A 17439-nucleotide genomic window follows, 5' to 3' on the forward strand; every position below is an offset into this window, starting at 1 on the left:
CATTGTCCTTTGCCTCAACATGTTGCACATATTATGGTAGATCACTTGATGTCTATTCTAAATCCATTCTCTCTTCTTTCCTTTTAACAACTCAGTATATTATATATTACAGGTATGCTATATATTATATAGACCTATATGTAATATATGACCCTTCATTGACAGGGGGAGTAGGAGTACTGACTTTTGAACAGTAAAAAACCTGCATATAACTATTGACTCCCCCAAAATTTAACTACAAATAGGCTAGTTGACCAGAAGCCTTACTGATAACATTAAGCAATCAACACAGATTTTGTATGTTATATGTATTATTTATTGTATTCTTACAATAAAATAAGAGAGAAAAAAGAAAATGCTATTAAGAAAGCTGTAAGAAAGAGAAAATGTATATACTATTCATGAGCTGGAAGTGGGTCAGGAGAATGGTCTCCATCTTCCTTGTCTTCACACTGAGTAGGCTGAGGAGGAAGAGGACAAGGGGGGAGCTGCTCTCACTGTCTCAGGGGTGGCAGAGGTGGAAAAGGTGGAGGAAGGGGAAGGAGAAGCAGGTGGAGCAGGCACACTCAGTGTAACTTTACTAAAATACATGGTAATTTCTGACTTTTTTTCCTTGTCATTTTTCTAAAATTGTTTCTATATGGTACCAATCCTTCTTCCACCTTTTGCTTTTGTGTCAGTGCCCATATCATAGGAGAATCCATGTTATGAAAGCAGTTAAAAAGTAGTCTTGAATAATCAGAATCCTTCTGATGATTTTCTAAGGTTAATTTGTTTTCTAATACTGCTTCTTCTATGTCTTCTTCCTCATCATTTGGCACTGGTTTGGAAGCACTCTCTCCATCATGGAGTCTTCTGTGAATTCCTCTGGCATGGTGTCTGATATGGTTTGGATTTGTGACCCTACCCAAATCTCATGTTGAATTGTAATCCTTAATGTTGTAGAAGGGGCCTGGTGAAAGGTGAGTGGATCATGGAGGTGGACTTCTCCCTTGCTGCTCTGGTGATAGTGAATGAGTTGTCATCTGGTTGTTTAAAAGTGTAGCATCTCCCCCTGCTCTCTTCCTCCTTCTCTGGTCATGTTAGAGGTACCTACTTCCCCTTCACTTTCTGCCATGATTATAAGTTTCCTGAGGCCTCCAAGCCATGCTTCCTGTACAGCCTGCAAAACTGTAAGTCAATTAAAACTCTTTTCTTTTTAAATTACCCAGTCGCAGGTAGTTCTTTATAACAATGCAAGAACAGACTAACACAGTGTCTATCAGCTCTTAAAATTTTCTGAAATCCTTACCTTGAAAACCTTCTCCCCTCACCTTTTATTTTGGGTGATGGACATATCCCCAATCTCTTTTGTGATTTTCTTGATTGGCTCTCTTGTAAATCCTGTGAAGTCAGACACACCAACTGAACAGTTTTCTCTAGCAAGAATGTATTGCTTTGGCCTTAATGGCTTTCATGGATTTTCCTGTAACAACAAATGCCTCTTCAATGGTGTAGTCCTTCCAGACATTCATAATACTCTCTCCATCAGAGTTTCTTGACAATCTTTTCCATGGGGTACTCTGTGTAATGAGCCTTAAAGGCCCCTATGCTCCCTAATCTAAAGGCAGCATTAGAGACATTGTGTTTGGGTGCAAGTAGACCACTTTAATGTTTTAGGTGTTGAATTCATGGGGTTCTGGGTGGCCACGGGCATTGATTAATATCAAAAGAACTTCAAAACGCAGTCCCTTACCGGTAAGGTACTTCCTGACTTCAGGGACAAAGCATAGATGCAGCCAATCCAGAAAAAGCGTTCACATTGTCCAGGACTTCTTTTTGTACAACCAAAAGACTGGCAGCTGGTGTTTAGCTTTTTCTTTCAAGGCTCAAGGGTTAGCAGCTTTGTAGATAGAAGCAGTCTGGATCATAAACAGGACTGGAGGTGGGAGAAGGAGGGAAATGCCTCATTTAGTAGCCTATACCCTACTGGAGTTACTTTACACCCTTTACATTCCTTGTAAAAGCTGTATCTAGAAGACGGGATACATGACACAATGTTCAGATGTGGGTACAAAATAGTACTAAAAGAAGTCAAATACTACATTTTCTACTTATAAAAAAGGAGTTGGCTCTGGGCAGCCAATAGGTAACAAGAAGGCATTTTGTTCCAAAGATAAGGCATAGACTATATGTTTGTGTCCTCACAAAATTTTTGGGTTCAAATGATTTTTGGAGATAGGGCCTTAGATCATGAGGGTGGAGCAGTCATGATGTGATTTGTGCTCTTATAGGAGGATACATGAGAGTTCTTCCTTCATCCCCCCCTTCTCTCTCTCTCCATCCCCTCCTCTCTCTCTCTCTCCTCTCTCACTGTCTCTCTCTCTCTCCTCTCTCTCTCTCTCCCTCTCTCTCTGCTATATCAGAATACAAGGAGAAGATGGCCTTCTGCAGATCAGGAAGAGAGCCCTCCTCAAACAGTAAATCTGCTGGCACTTTGATCTTGGACTTTTTACCTGGAGAACTGTGAGAAATAAATGTTGTTTAAGCCATTCAGCCTATGGTATTGTGTTATAGCAGCCTAAATAAGACAGAAGGGGAAGGAGAAATGGAGGAAACAGTGAATGGGGTACTCAAAGGAAGATAAAGCTGAAAAATAATATTTTTTAATTTTTTGCACAGGTTCCCTTTTTGAGTGCTTCGTTAACATCTTGGAATTCCATAGTAGCGCACGCATAATTTGCCTTTTATTCCCTTTAAAATTTAGTGCGTTAAAAAGCATGAATTATCTATAAGCCTTTACAGGAAAGAGAATTTTTTTTTCACAACACATAAGTGTGAAGATATCTAGCATTTGTGGATGGGGTGTCATTTTTAACTGATAACATTCTGTTTTGTCATAGAGTTCCAACAGGAATGCACTAACTACATTACTTTGCTAATCTTAGCATTTGCTTCATATGGTTCTGTGTCAAATTTATTACTTTAATGTTGGTTTAGGACATATGACAATATTTACAATAATAAGCACTAAGAATAGTTTGTGTCCACAGACTACTGCAAGCCTTTGTGGGAGAGAGTGAGAATGGGGATAAGGGAGGTAAGAGATACCATGCTATATTACAATAGAAATTACCATCACTTCAGAGATTATTACTAAGTAAAGGAATTACAACAATATTTATTCATGCTTCTTTTTTATATTAAGGAAAAGCAGAATGATTATGAGGAAAGCTTTTATTTATAAAATTTTCACACAGGTTACTTATGAAAATCGCTCTACTTTTTAACCTTAGTTTCTTATATGAATATATGTTCTTTAGTCCATTTGAAATGTTTAATCAAATTAATCCTTTAATCTTTTACTGTTTTACTGAATCCAAATGCACAAAAAAAGCTAATCTTAACATATCTTCTCATGTTGTTTTTTCTGGTCATGATCATTTCCCTATATCACTAAAAACTGTTAAAAAAAAAAAAAAAACCTTTGGTAAGCAGCATACCATTTGCATACACAGATATTTGTGCAATTAAGCATTCCCTTTTGTACTATATATGTATGTTACAATTGGAATAGGTTCTGGATAGGGACTTAGTATACAAATGTTTTAGGGATGTAGCCTTTAGGGCTACATGGCCACGTTCTCATCTCACCCTCAGTCAGTTCTTAGATACGTGAAGTTGGGCATATTACTTATTTCTTTGTATCTCAGTTTTGTCATCAGTAAAATGGGGATAATAATAGTATATACATTGGAGAATGTTTTGAGGATTATATGAATGAATATATGTAAAGAATTCAGAACATAAGTATTTTATCAACATTTGTTCTTATTATTCCCCTAAATACAGGCTAGAGAAGGAATTGTCCTTTGATCTACAGAACCTTAATATCATCTACACTCATGAGTTAATTAATTGGTAAGGTCACATGTTTATACACTTTGAAATAATTTTTATAGAATAAAAATCATGGTTCCATGGAAGCTTAAATGGACATTCCAGAAAAACTGTTCTACAAATTACAACTTTCTAGGAAGAAAACCTATTTTTTCCCAGTTTGGTTCATAATCATTTGTCTATCTAGCTCTATTCTTCTTCTTTTTTTTAATCAACAAAAAATTGTATATATTTAGAGCATACTTGTCCAATTCATGGCCCATGAGCTGCATGCGGCCCAGGACAGCTTTGAATGTGGCCCAAAACAAATTCCTACATTTCTTAAAACCTGACATTTTTTGGTAACTTTTTTAAGCTCAACAGCTATCATTAGTGGTTAGTGTTAGTGTATTTTATGTGTGGCCCAAGACAATTCTTCCAGTGTGGCGCAGGGAAGCCAAAAGATTGGAAACCCTTGATTTATGGTGTAAAACATGATGTTTTGATATATATATATACGTTGTGGAATGACTAAACCAAACCATTTAACATGTGGATTACCTCACATACTTATCATTTTTCTGTGGTGAGAACAAAAATTGTACTCTCTTAACAATGTTCCAGCGTGCCATACATTGCTATTAACTACAGTCATTATGAAGTATAATACATCTCTTGAATTTATTCCTCCTAAGTAAAACTTTGTGTCCTTTGACCAACATTTCCCAAACCTCTCCACCCTCCAGCCTTTGAATACCACCATTTTACTCTCTGTTTCTATGAGTTCAACTTTTTTTACATTCCACATGTATGTAAGCAGTATTTGTCTTTCTGTGCCTGGCTTATTTCACTTACCATAATGTCTTTCAGTTTCATCCATGTTATCACAAATAACAGGATTTCATTCTGTTTGTGGCTGAGTAACATTCCATTGTGTATATGTACACTACATTTTTTGACTCATTCATCTGTTGATAGACACAGACTGACTCCATATCGTGGCTATTGTGAACAATGCTGCAATGAACATGTGAGTGCAGATATCTCTTTGACATACTGATTTCATATCCTTTGATATACGCTGTAGTTAAATTGCTAGATCATAGAGTAATTCTATTTTTAATTTTTTGAGGAACATCCATACTGTTTTCCATAATGGCTGTACTAATTTGCATTGCTACCAACAGTGTGTGAGAGTCCCTTTTTCTCTAAATCCTCACCAGAATTTATCTTTTATCTTTTTGATAATACCCACTTTAACAGGTGAGAGGTGATATCTCATAGTGGTTTTAATTTGCATTTTCCTGGTGATTAGTGATAAGCATTTTTTCATTAACTAGATCTATTATTCTTTCTCAGATAACTTTTGGCCATTTAATTTTTCTCCAGAAAATTGTGCACTTCATCAGTGTTTTGGTTTTATAGAAATGCTATAATAAAGCATCACAAGCTGAGTGGCTTAAACAACAGAAATGTTTTGACTCCCAATACTGGAGGCTAGAAGTCTAAAATCAGTATTTTGGCAGGGTTGGTTCTTTCTGGGTGCTGTGAGGGAAGAATTTCTTCAAATTTCTCTCCTCAGCTTATAGATGAGCAATCTTCTCCCTATTCTCTTAACATCATCTTCCCTGTCTGCTTCCCTGTCTTCACATGGTGTTTCATATATAAGGCCAATACCATTAGGGGCCCACCCTACTCTGTATGAACTCATCTTAACCAATTACACTTACAATGATCCTATTTCTAAATAAGATCTCATTCTGAGGTTCTGGGAGTTTAGACTTTAACAAAATAATTTTGAGGTGACACAATTCAACCCATATCAATCAGCACCTAAAAAGTAACAATAGCGGCCGGGCCCGGAGACTCACCCCTGTTAATTCCAGCACTTTTGGAGACAGAGGCGGGCGGATCACGAGGTCAGGAGATAGAGACGATCCGGGCTAACACGGTGAAACCTCATCTCTACTAAAAATACAAAAAATTAGCCGGGCTCAGTGGCGGGCGCCTGTAGTCCCAGCTACTCGGGAAGCTGAGGCAGGAGAATGGCGTGAACCCGGGAGGCAGAGGTTGCAGTGAGCCAAGATCGCGCCACTGCACTCCAGCCTGGGTGACAGAGCGAGACTCCGTCTCAAAAAAAAAAAAAAAAAAAAAAAGTAACAATAGCTTCTTGTGTCTGGGTATGTGTGTGTGTGTGTGTGGGGGGGGGGTGTATACACATACATATGTGCATATATATACATACATTTTTTAATCTCTTCAAATTGACAAATAATTGTACATATTCATGGTGATGTTTCAACACATATAATGTATATCATTCAGATCAGGTAATTAACATATTCATCATCTCAAACATTTATCATTTTTTGTGTTGGGAACATTCACTATCTTCCTTCTAGCTACTTGACACTATATATTATTGTTAACTATAGTCATTCTACAGTGGTACAGAGCATTAGAACGTATCTTTCTATCTAGCTATAATTTTGTATTCTTTAACAAATTGCTTGCTATCCCTCCTTCCCTCCTACACTTCTCAGCCTCTAGTATCCACTGTTCTACTTTTTGTTTCTATGAGAACAACTTTTTTTAGCTTCTATATATGAATGAGAACATCCAGTGTTTAACTTTTTGTTCCTGGCTTATTTAACTTAACATAATGTCTTCCAGTTCCATCTATGTTGGTGTGAATGACAGGATTTCATTCTCTTTTATGGATGAATAGTATTGCATTGTGTATATATACACCACATTTTCTTTATCTATTCATCTGTTGTTGGACGTCTAGGTTGATTCCATATCTTGGCTATTGTGAATAGTGCTGCAATAAACGCAGAGGTACAGATGTCTCCCTGAAATACTGATTTCCTTTCCCTTGGATAAATTCCCAGTAGTGGGACTACTGGATCATATGGTAGTTCTATTTGTAGTCTATTGGGGAAATTCCATATTGTTGTTCTCCATAGTGGCTATACTACTTTACATTCCCACCAACAGTGGATAAGAGTTCCCTTTTCTCCGTATTCTCACCAGCATTTATTTTTTGTCTTTTTGAGAATAGCCATGAGATACAATGATATCTCATCATATTTTGATTTGCATTTATCTACTGACTAGTGATTTGGGGCATTTTTTCATATATTTGTTGGCCATTTGTATGTCTTTTTTTTGAGAAATTTCTGTTCAGATAATTGCCCATATTTTAGTTTGATTTTTGTTTGTTTGTTTGTTTGTTTGCTTATAAGATGTTTGAGTTCCTTATATATGCTGGATATTAGACCCAAGTCAGATGAGTAATTTGCACATATTTTCTCTTATTCTGTAGGCTGTCTTTTCACTCTGTTGATTGTTTCCTGTGCAGAAACTTTTTAGTTTAATATAACCCTATTTGTTGTTATTGGGTTTTTATTTTTCACTTTTGTTACATGTGCTTTAGAAGCCATTCATAAAATCTTTTCCCATGTCAATGTGCTAAAGCATTTTCCATACATTTTCTTCTAGTAGTTTTATTGTTTCAGGTCTCACATTTACATCTTTGATTAATTTTGAGTTGATTTTTTGTATAGGGTGAGAGGTGGAGGTCTAGTGTCATTTTTCTGCATATAGATATCCAATTTTCACAACACCATTTTTTAGAGAGACTGTCCTCTCCCCAATGAGTGTTATTGGCACCTTTGTCAAAATGAGTTGGCTGTAAGTGCATGGGTTTATATTTGTGTCCTCCATTCGGTTACATTGGTCTATGTGTCTGTTTTTATGCCAATACTATACTGTTTCGCTTACTACAACTGCGCAGTATATTTTGAGGGCTGGTAGTCTGAGGCCTCCAGCTTTATTAATAATTTCTAAAAATCATCAAATATTGAGTCAACATTCAAATTTCTTCACATACCTGATAAATGCTTTTTTCCTCCTCCCTCCCTTCTAATTTTTCTTCCTTCCTTTCTTTCCTTCCTTCTTCTCTTCCTTCCTTTCTTCTTTCCTGAAACTGATGATTATATGCAGAAATTCATTCAAGATTTATAGATATAATCACATTTTTATGAAGTATACTTTATATGTGGAATACTGATATTAACATTCATTGATAATGTAGAAGATGCTTCTGATTCTGGGGCATCATAATAGCTTAAACAAGCTCTAATTTTAACCATTGATGCAATGGACAGTTCCATGAGAAATCAAACTCATTGGACCTGACAGCATCTTATGGCAAGCACACTGCCTAAATTTTCACCTGCTGTGAGTACCTTCCCTGAAGCTATAGGGCAAATGAGCCAGAGGTGCAGAGGGGTTAAACTCCAGAGCTTGGGGGATTGCTATACTTTAAATATACATACATATACATATATACATATACATATAGACACATATATACATGTATATATAAATATACATATACATATATACACATATATACATGTATATATAAATATACATACATATACATATTTATATATATACATATACATATATATATAATTTATTTTTTGAGATGGAGTTTTGCTCTTGTTACCCAGGCTGGAGTGCAATGGCGTGATCTCGGCTTACTGCAACCTCCCCCTCCCAGGTTCTAGTGATTCTCCAGCCTCAGCCTCCCTCCAAACCTCATGTTAAAATTTGATTCCTAGTGTTGGATGTGGGGCCTAAGGGGAGGTGTTTGGCTCAAATGATGGATCCCTCATGAACGGCTTAGTGTCATCCTCATGATAATGAGTGCATTCTTGATTTGTAGGTTCCCACGAGAGCTGGTAATTAAAAAGAGCCTGACATCTCCCTTCTTTCTCTTGCTTGCTCTCTCACCATGTGATCTCTGCACACACCAGCTCCCTTCCCTTTCTGCCGTGAGTGGAAGCAGCCTGAATTTCTCACCATAATCAGATGCTGTCACCATGTTTCTTGTACAGCCTGTAGAATCATGAGCCAAGTATTTTTTCCTTATGAATTACCCATGTTCAGGTTTTCCTTTGTAGCAACACAAAAACTAAGACAATGCCCCAATTCTCCTGTCTTTTGCCAGTGGGGGCTCATTCAAATTGGTTTTGAGTCCTTTTATTAAACAATTGTATTGCACACAAAAGAATGCTCACACGTTACCTGTCCAGTTTAATGAGCCTGGACAAATGTAAAAATCCATGTAACTACTACCCAAGGCAGGATACGGCACATTCCTACCACCCCATAGACTCCCTCTGCCTCCTTAGAATTAGTATGTTTTTACTTCAACCCCAAACAACAGTTAATCTAATTTATAACACTAAAAATTATTTTTTCAGTACTAGAAATTCACTTAAGTGGAATTTTGCAGTATGTATTATTTTGTGTCACTCTTCTTTCATTCAGCATAAAGTTTTGAGATTCATTCATATTCTTTTGTGTAGGTAGTTCATTCTGTATTTATTGCTGAGTATTGTTGCACTGTATAAATATATCAAAGTTGGCTTCACAGTCACATAGTCTTCCATGATTAGGCATGCTATCTCTACCAGGTCCTAGTTGTACACCAAGGGGTGTTCCCAAAAGGCCTATAATTCAATGCTTCATATCCCATGACCTTGCTACAGGACCCTTATGATCTGAGTTATAGTTCTCTGATTGGGAAAAGTCATGAACTCCACATCATGTATTTTCCCACCAGTGATAACCTCTAATATCATGACATCTGCAGAGAGGCTTACCTCACAGCCTGAAACCTTTTTTAAATTAACTTTCTATTTTGAGGTAACTGTAAATTAACATGAAATTATAATAAATAATAGACATAGATCCTGTATACCTTTTGTACAGTTTCCCTCATTGGTGAGCTATTGCAAAATTATGGTAAAATAGAAAAATGAGGATATTGACATAGATTCCCTCAAGATCAAGAATGTTTCCATCACCACAAGGACCCCTCATGTTGCCCTTTTAAACTCACATCCACTTTACTTCCACCTCCGTCTCCTCCTTAACTCTTGTTTTCCTTTTCTGTAATTATGACATTTCAGTAATAACGTGTAAATGGAAACAGATATTATATGTTTGGAACTGGCTTTTTTCACTCCTTGTAATTCTCTGGAGATTTATCCAGGTTGTTGCATGTATTGATAGTCTTTCTTTTTATTGCTGGGTAGTATTCTATGATCTGATTATACCACAGCGTGCTTAATTATGTTGGAGGATATCTGGGTTGTTTCCAGATTTTGCCTATTACAAATAATGGTGCAAGGAGCATTCATATAAAGGTTTTCGTGTCCACATGAGTTTTAATTTCTCTGTGATAAATGCCCAAGAATTCAATTGATAAATCATATGGTAGTTGCATGTTCAGTTCTTTAAGAAACTGCCATACTGTTTTCCAGACTGGCTGTAAAACTTTATATCCCAGTCTCTCTACATAGTTGTCAGCATATGGTGTTGTCACTATTTTTTTATTTTAGCCATTCTGATTGATGTATAGTGATATTTAATTTTGATTTTAATTTGTATTTCCATAATGACTAATGATATTGTGCATCTTTTCCTGTGCTTGTTTGCCATCTGTTTATCCCACTCTGTGAAATATCTGCTCATATCATCTTTTAACATGTCTTGACTATTGTTCCAGTACTTTCTAAAATGTTTGAGTATTTTCCTTTTCCTAACATGCAGTTACCAAAGTAAATGACTGCAGGTCGTTTTAGGAAAAGACTGAGACTGGTGACCATTTATACTTGTCATTATGAGAATTTTCAGGAGTATCAGCCTAGATACACCCATGATGCCTCAAGGTCCCATTGTTTCCCCAAAATGGTCTGAACCTTGAAATAGCATATATTTGCCATAGTTGGGAGTTCAACCTTTGCAGCTAGGCTAATCTGATAATTAAATCTTGACTTTGTCCTGTGTTCACTTCTGGAAGATAAGAGCCTTCTTGTATACCACTAGGAGGCACTAAGGCTTTCACAGTTAGTTTTTTAATTGCTAATTAATCACACTTGCCTATATATTATCTTATTCAGAGTAAGCTTAGTAAAAACCATTCAATTCCACTATTCTTATAATTGCAGTTTCTCTCCGTATTTCTCCAGCAGCTTTACACTGTGCCAGCTAAGGCATTCACATCCTTTGGTATGCCACCCCAGTACTCCACGATTGTTTCAACAACTGTGCTGCCCAGTTGTGAAAGGGATTATCTGTACTCCACTTACAGATTGCCATGTGGTGGGGAGCAAAGCAGCTTCAAATTCCCATCCAAGTATGGCTTTCTTGAGTTACTCCTGGTACTACCTGTGCCAGGTTAGATTCTTAGGGAATCAGAATCTGTGATGGAGATTAGTATGCAGGTGGTTTATTTAGGTTTTGGGGGATCAACACCTCTGGAGCGGAAGGGAAAGAAGCAAGATTTTCCAGAAAGAGAACAAGAACTCAATCCAGTCTCAACAGAAGCCTCAGGTGATCTTCTGGGGAGATGTGAAGATGGATTGACCCTCCAGAGATACTCTGATTGAGGGAAGGGAGACAGGTCTTTCTATGCCACCTTTACCTGGGAAGGAGATATAACCATGGGTGACCTAGTTCTCTTCAGCCACCTGATGGAACAGACACTTGAGGATTATCTGCCAGACTTGCTCTTAGCATTTCATTTAACAAGGTATCTAGGATATTATTTCATAGTATTATATATAGATATTTCCAATTCCATTGCAAAGTTGCATAGTACCCTATAATGTGCATATACCTAAGTTTATACAGTTCTACTCATATATATATGAGTAAGACTAAATAAAGTATCTCTCTCTCTCTCTCTCTCTCAAGGGTCAAAGGTCATATATGTTTATATGTTTGTATGGGGTGTTGATGACCCTAACTCCTGTGTTAGGAGCATCAGCTATGTATCACGGTGTGTGTGTGTGTGTGTGTGTGTATATATATATATATATATATATATATAGACATCAACTACATATCTACATATACCTGTATTTGACCCTTGAATCACACAGGGGTTAAGGGCATTGACATCCTATGCAGTTGAAAATTCACCTATAACTTTTGACTCCCCAAAAACATGACTACTAATAGCCTACTGTTGACTAGAAATTTTACAAATAACATAAACAGTCATTTCACACATATTTGTATATTATTTTTATTATACACTATATTCTTAAAGTAAGCTAAAGGAAATATTATTAAAATCATAAAGAAGAGAAAATATATTTACAATTCATTAAATAAAAGTAGACCATCATAAAGGTCTTCATCTTCATCACCTTCACATTGAGTAGACTGAGGAAGAGGAGAAGGGGGAGGAGGAGGAGGGGTTGGTCTTTCTGTCTCAGGAGTGGCAGAGGCAGAAGAGGTGGAGGAGGTGGAAGGGAAAGCAGAAGAGGCAGGCATACTAGGTGTAACTTTTATTGAAAAAAATTGAGTGTAAGTAGGCCCATGCAGTTTACACCTGTGTTCATAGAAGTGGAATTGCTTGCTCAAAAGGTAAATATATATTCAATTTTGCTGAATATTTCTAATATCTGGTTCAAGGCATTTTACTATTTTACAGTTTGAAATGTAATGACAGTACCTGTTTATTCATAGTCTCATCAACACACTATATCGTTAAGCTTCTGGTTTTCCAATCTTGTATGTGAGAAACATATCAATGTAGCATTAATTTGCATTTCTCTTATTATGAATGATACTAAGCATATTTTCATATGGGTAGGAGTCATTGGCATTTTTAACTGTCTCTTCATTTTTCTAGCTCATTTTTCTATCACATTGTTGGCTCTTTTAATGTTTATTTTTATCATTTGGAAGTTCTTTATACATTGAGATAGTAACACTTTGTACCATTATAAATCTTTTTTTTTCAGTTTTTCATTGTCCTTTAACTTGGCTCATGGTATATTTTTCTATGTAAAGTTTTATCTTATTTTTGTGTAACCAAATGTGTCTGTCTTTTCTCATATTGCTTCCGGATTTGGGGTTATGATTAGAAAATAATTCCTCACTTCTGGCTTATAGGATAATTCACACATGATTGTTTGTGAGTAGTCTGGCTCCATAGCAAAACCTGTGTGTAGGTCGGGTGCGGTGGCCCACACTGGTAATCCCAGCTACTCAGGAGGCTGAGGCAGGAGAATTGCTTGAACCCAGGAGGGGGAGGCTGTAGTGAGCTGAGATTACTCCAATGCACTCCAGCCTGTGTGAGCAGAGCAAGATTCCGTCTCAAAAAAACAAAAAACAAAACAAAACAAAAACCTTATGTGTGATATTTTGGTGCAAACATAGACAGTTACATAGCCTTTACCTGGCAGGCCTCATGGGGCAAAGCTGCCCCCTAGTCTGAGACTCTGTGCAATCTGGAAGGAGTTGCAGTTAAGAACTCGGCACTCCTTCCCACCCCAAGGTTCTTAAGATTTCTGTATTTCTAACCCAAATGCCTCCATTTGGAGGTCTCCTTGTTGTGGGAGTGGGTGGGGGAACAGGCTTGGCTAAATGCTTTCTCAGAGGCCTTTGTCACCAACACCGCTTATCAGGAGGGCTTGAAGACACTTCTCTCCACTCTGACTCACCGTTCAGTACTTTTCCACTTCTAGACCTTTCTTGTCTCCCTCTCCTGGCTCGCAGGGGTATACAAAGGCAGGAGACTTTTGTTTTGGGCTCCCTGGGCAGTGTGAAGTTTCCCCCTATCTGCACTGATACATCTGACCTTTGCCCTGGGCCACTGCCAGGGAAAAATAAAACACTGGGGAGCTAGTGCTTTTGGTGCTTTTTTCCTGTTTAGCTTCTTGCTTAAAATATCTCGGTGTGTGAATTTGGTTTGTTGTCCTAATTTACCACTCGACACCTGGCAGCTCAGTTCTTTCCAGCTCAGCTCTTGCCAATTTTAGATTAGTTTAATTTTTACATTCCTATCTCTGATCTGTTGGTAATTTAGCCTGGTGGTTGGTGCGAGGAGTGAATCTGATGTTACCTTTTCTTATATAGTTATCTTGTTCTTACACCATCACTTATTTAAAAGAATGATTTTTCCTACCGATTTGAAATATAATCTATAAACTAATCATGTTTTGGTGGTTAAATCTTCTGCCTAGGAATCAAGCACATCACTTCCAATCATGATTTATTGGCAAAGGCAAGATATGTAATGGAGCATGATGTCCTACCCTACTCCATATAACCCTAGTATAACCCTATTTATAAACAACAAATAAAATTGATTTCACATTCCTATCCCCTCCTGTCCTGATGCACTGCGCTCCACCCCCCAACCCACTCCCCTGTAAGAAATAGCAAATCAGGAAATCATTGTTATTTCTGGTTGTTTTCATGCTTAATCAATGATAAATACTAGTGGTAATAATGGTAACCCTTATTTTGTTACTGAATTTAGAAAACTTTCTTCTAGTGTTTTCCCAGTAAGCATGATGCTGGATTTGGTATTAAAATAGATACACCTTATTATTCTTATTTTACTGAATATGTTCAATTTTGCCAAATTCCAAATTTTCAACATCAATGGAAACTAATATATAATTTCTCCTGAGATCTACTAAGAGGATGCATAACATTAAAACATTTCTTAATTATAAACTCTTCTTCTCTTCCTTATGTAATCTCTCACTAGGTGATGATTTATTATGATATTAATGTGCTTTTCAATACTTGTGAGGAATGAAGAGTATATTTAAATGATTTGACACAGTGTCTGGCATGAAAGTACAAGCAATGCTATATATTAATATTTACCTACATGTTCTGTATTTTTGGATTTCCTTTGCTTTATATGCAAATTTTAAATTACCTAGACTTTAATTTAGCTTAATATGTAAAAGATGTCCAATTTCCTGCCCTCCCTTCCTCCCTTTCTTCCTTGCCTGTCAACCTGTTAACTGAAGATTTTAGTAAGTTGTACTGACTATTCACACATTTCTCCCTCAATTGGAAATGCTATATTTATCATATATGAATTATTTTGTTCTGTCTCATTGTAGCCTCTTGCCACAGTACCATATCAACTTAGTTTCTCCCAAGATGCTTCCTGTTTTTTCTCTTACTTCAATGCTTTTCCTAGTGCTACAATCCATCTCATTTTGAAGTATGCCACCTCTCACCACTCTCTGTCTCTATTGTTGCTGGCATTTGCACAGTCAGTAAGAATATTTTTTAAAAACACTTAAAAATTTTTGGCGGTCAGCAGGAATAGATAGGGAGTAGCGAAAATGATGAGTACATTCCTGTCTGTCCCTATGCTGTGGTTTGGAGGTTAGCTGTTTGAGATTACATTCTTCACATTCCCTGGGCCCTCTGAAGCCAGGATCAGAGAGTCATGTAAGTCAAAGTTTTACTCTACCTTTCTTAAAGCTAAAATTAATCTAGGTGAAAGTGCAGAACACGTGCAATTCAGAAATGTATTTTAAAAATGTGACACAATTAGTGATGTACCTAGATATTTAGGATATGATCTTTTGATATTTTCTGTCCAATTATTGTGGCTCTCAGCGTCTCTCTTTTTATGATTTTTATGGGTATTTTAATTAAAAGTAAGAAGAGGTTGATTCAGGTCTAGCTAGGCTGTGATCATTATAATGTGAAAATTCCATTACTTGTTTATAATGACAGGAATCAGTAGGCTGTTAAGGTTTGCCTAAAGCCCTTTACCAAACTCTATGTTTTATTGGAATCTAAGTTTTTACTCACTTCTCTCAGATATCTATCTATCTAATATCATTTAGATAATACATACTTAAACCTTCAAAACGTGATTGAGTAAACCAGGAGTTACATTTCACTAAAGTTTTTATTTTTATTTTTTTTATTTTTTTAAGATGCGGCAGCTAAAATACCGTGAGTTGCAAATATGTGGAATGCTTTGTACATGTTTGTTTTCTAAACAAAACTTTCAATAAAATCTCCCCCCTTTAATGGCATTTGCCAAGTCAACAGATCCCAGAGCAGGAATTCTCTCATTCTAAGGGATTAGTGTGTGGGGGACGAGATACGCATACTTCACTGGCAATGGTATGCTGAGGAGTGCACCTAACAAAGTTAATATCAGAAGCCATGGCCCTGATCCCATTTCATGAGTTTTCATTAATAAATAAAATGATCATATAGCAAGGAAATAATTTATACATCTATTAATAGATGTCTCTTTCAGAAAGGTTTGTCAACTATTCCTTTAGTTTAGAAGTTTCCAGTATTGCTCTGTATAACAAATTCTGAGTGACACAAGGGGAGAGTTAGGTGAGAAAGAGGAAATGCGCAGCTACACCTTAGACCCTTTTTTCCCTTTACTGTTTTGGTTTTGAAGCCAGGCCCAATGTCATCATCGCAATGGATTTGTGAGGCTGGTATGTTTCACGGTTCTTGATTCCTTTCATGAATCTTTGCATAAAATGTCATGTATGTTGGGAAGAATTTTATATAATTCATCCTGCTGATAATAACGTTTGCCTTTATATTTTAGTGTTTTTAATGTTGGAAATAATTTTCTATGTCTGAATTTATTTGGGGCTTTGCTATAATATTCAATAAGAAAAACTTTTTAATAAACTTTTGAAGTGATTAAGTTGTCCTCACTCTAGTGAAAGACCATTCAACTATTTTAATTTTCCCCTATATTCAAGGCTTTTTAATGTTTCAAGAAACAATCTTATTTAATGTTACAGAGAAATACTTGTAATAATGACTATGTATGTGAGTCCAACATCAGTTTAGATATTTGAAGTTATATCCAATGCTTTCATAATATATGTATGTCAACTTAAAGATACAATAGCAGATTGAAGTCAGAAAAATATTTACAGTTGCAAAAATGTGATACTGAGACTATAGTTACAAATTGACTTTGGCCATTTGCTCTAGGCTGATGAAAATTCTGACATCTATGGCAAGGTAGGTCTTCTTGAAAATGAGCACAGTTTTCCATTTTGTTTTCCCTATAAAGTCTGATCACCTTAGTCAGATAAATAGGCAGAGATAGAGATTGTCAATTTTGTAGGACTTGGGCTACTATGGTTAAAACTGCAAGCAGATTTATTTATTTTTTCTGGTCTTACATACAGTTGTCTTCCTTTGTTTATCACTTTTTTGAAAAATCAACGTTAGATCTTCCATGATTAAATTTATGACCAAATAGGGATCCAGAATAGTTTTATTGTAATGAATTGTGTTGAAATTCTTTCATTTCTAACAAGACATTTTAAATAACCAAGAGATCACAAGGTTTCACCCCTTATGCTTTATACTGGTGGTGATTCCATTGGATAGCTGCAAATATGGAGGAAAACTTGTTAAACTAAAATTTAAAATATCCAGTTTATCATACAAATAAGTTTATTCAAATAGAATAAAATCAAATTTTTTGTTTCTTAAATCCTTGTAGAGATTCTCTTTCTACAAATATGTTAAGCTCTCTCTGTTATCCGTCCTCTTGAGTAGCTTAAGTACTATTGATTTGCTATAGCCTTCTCCCTAAGTGGCTGCCAGGTATTAAAATGTAAAGCAAAACAAAAATTCAAATAAATCGGATTGAGTACATTCTTCCTTCTTTGGAAAGGGCTAGTGCCTCATTAAATGATTAACACACTTGAAAAAATATATTTAAGTAAA

This window comes from Pan paniscus, chromosome 6 (assembly GCF_029289425.2).
Source record: "Pan paniscus chromosome 6, NHGRI_mPanPan1-v2.0_pri, whole genome shotgun sequence".
NCBI classification, from domain to species: domain Eukaryota; kingdom Metazoa; phylum Chordata; class Mammalia; order Primates; family Hominidae; genus Pan; species Pan paniscus.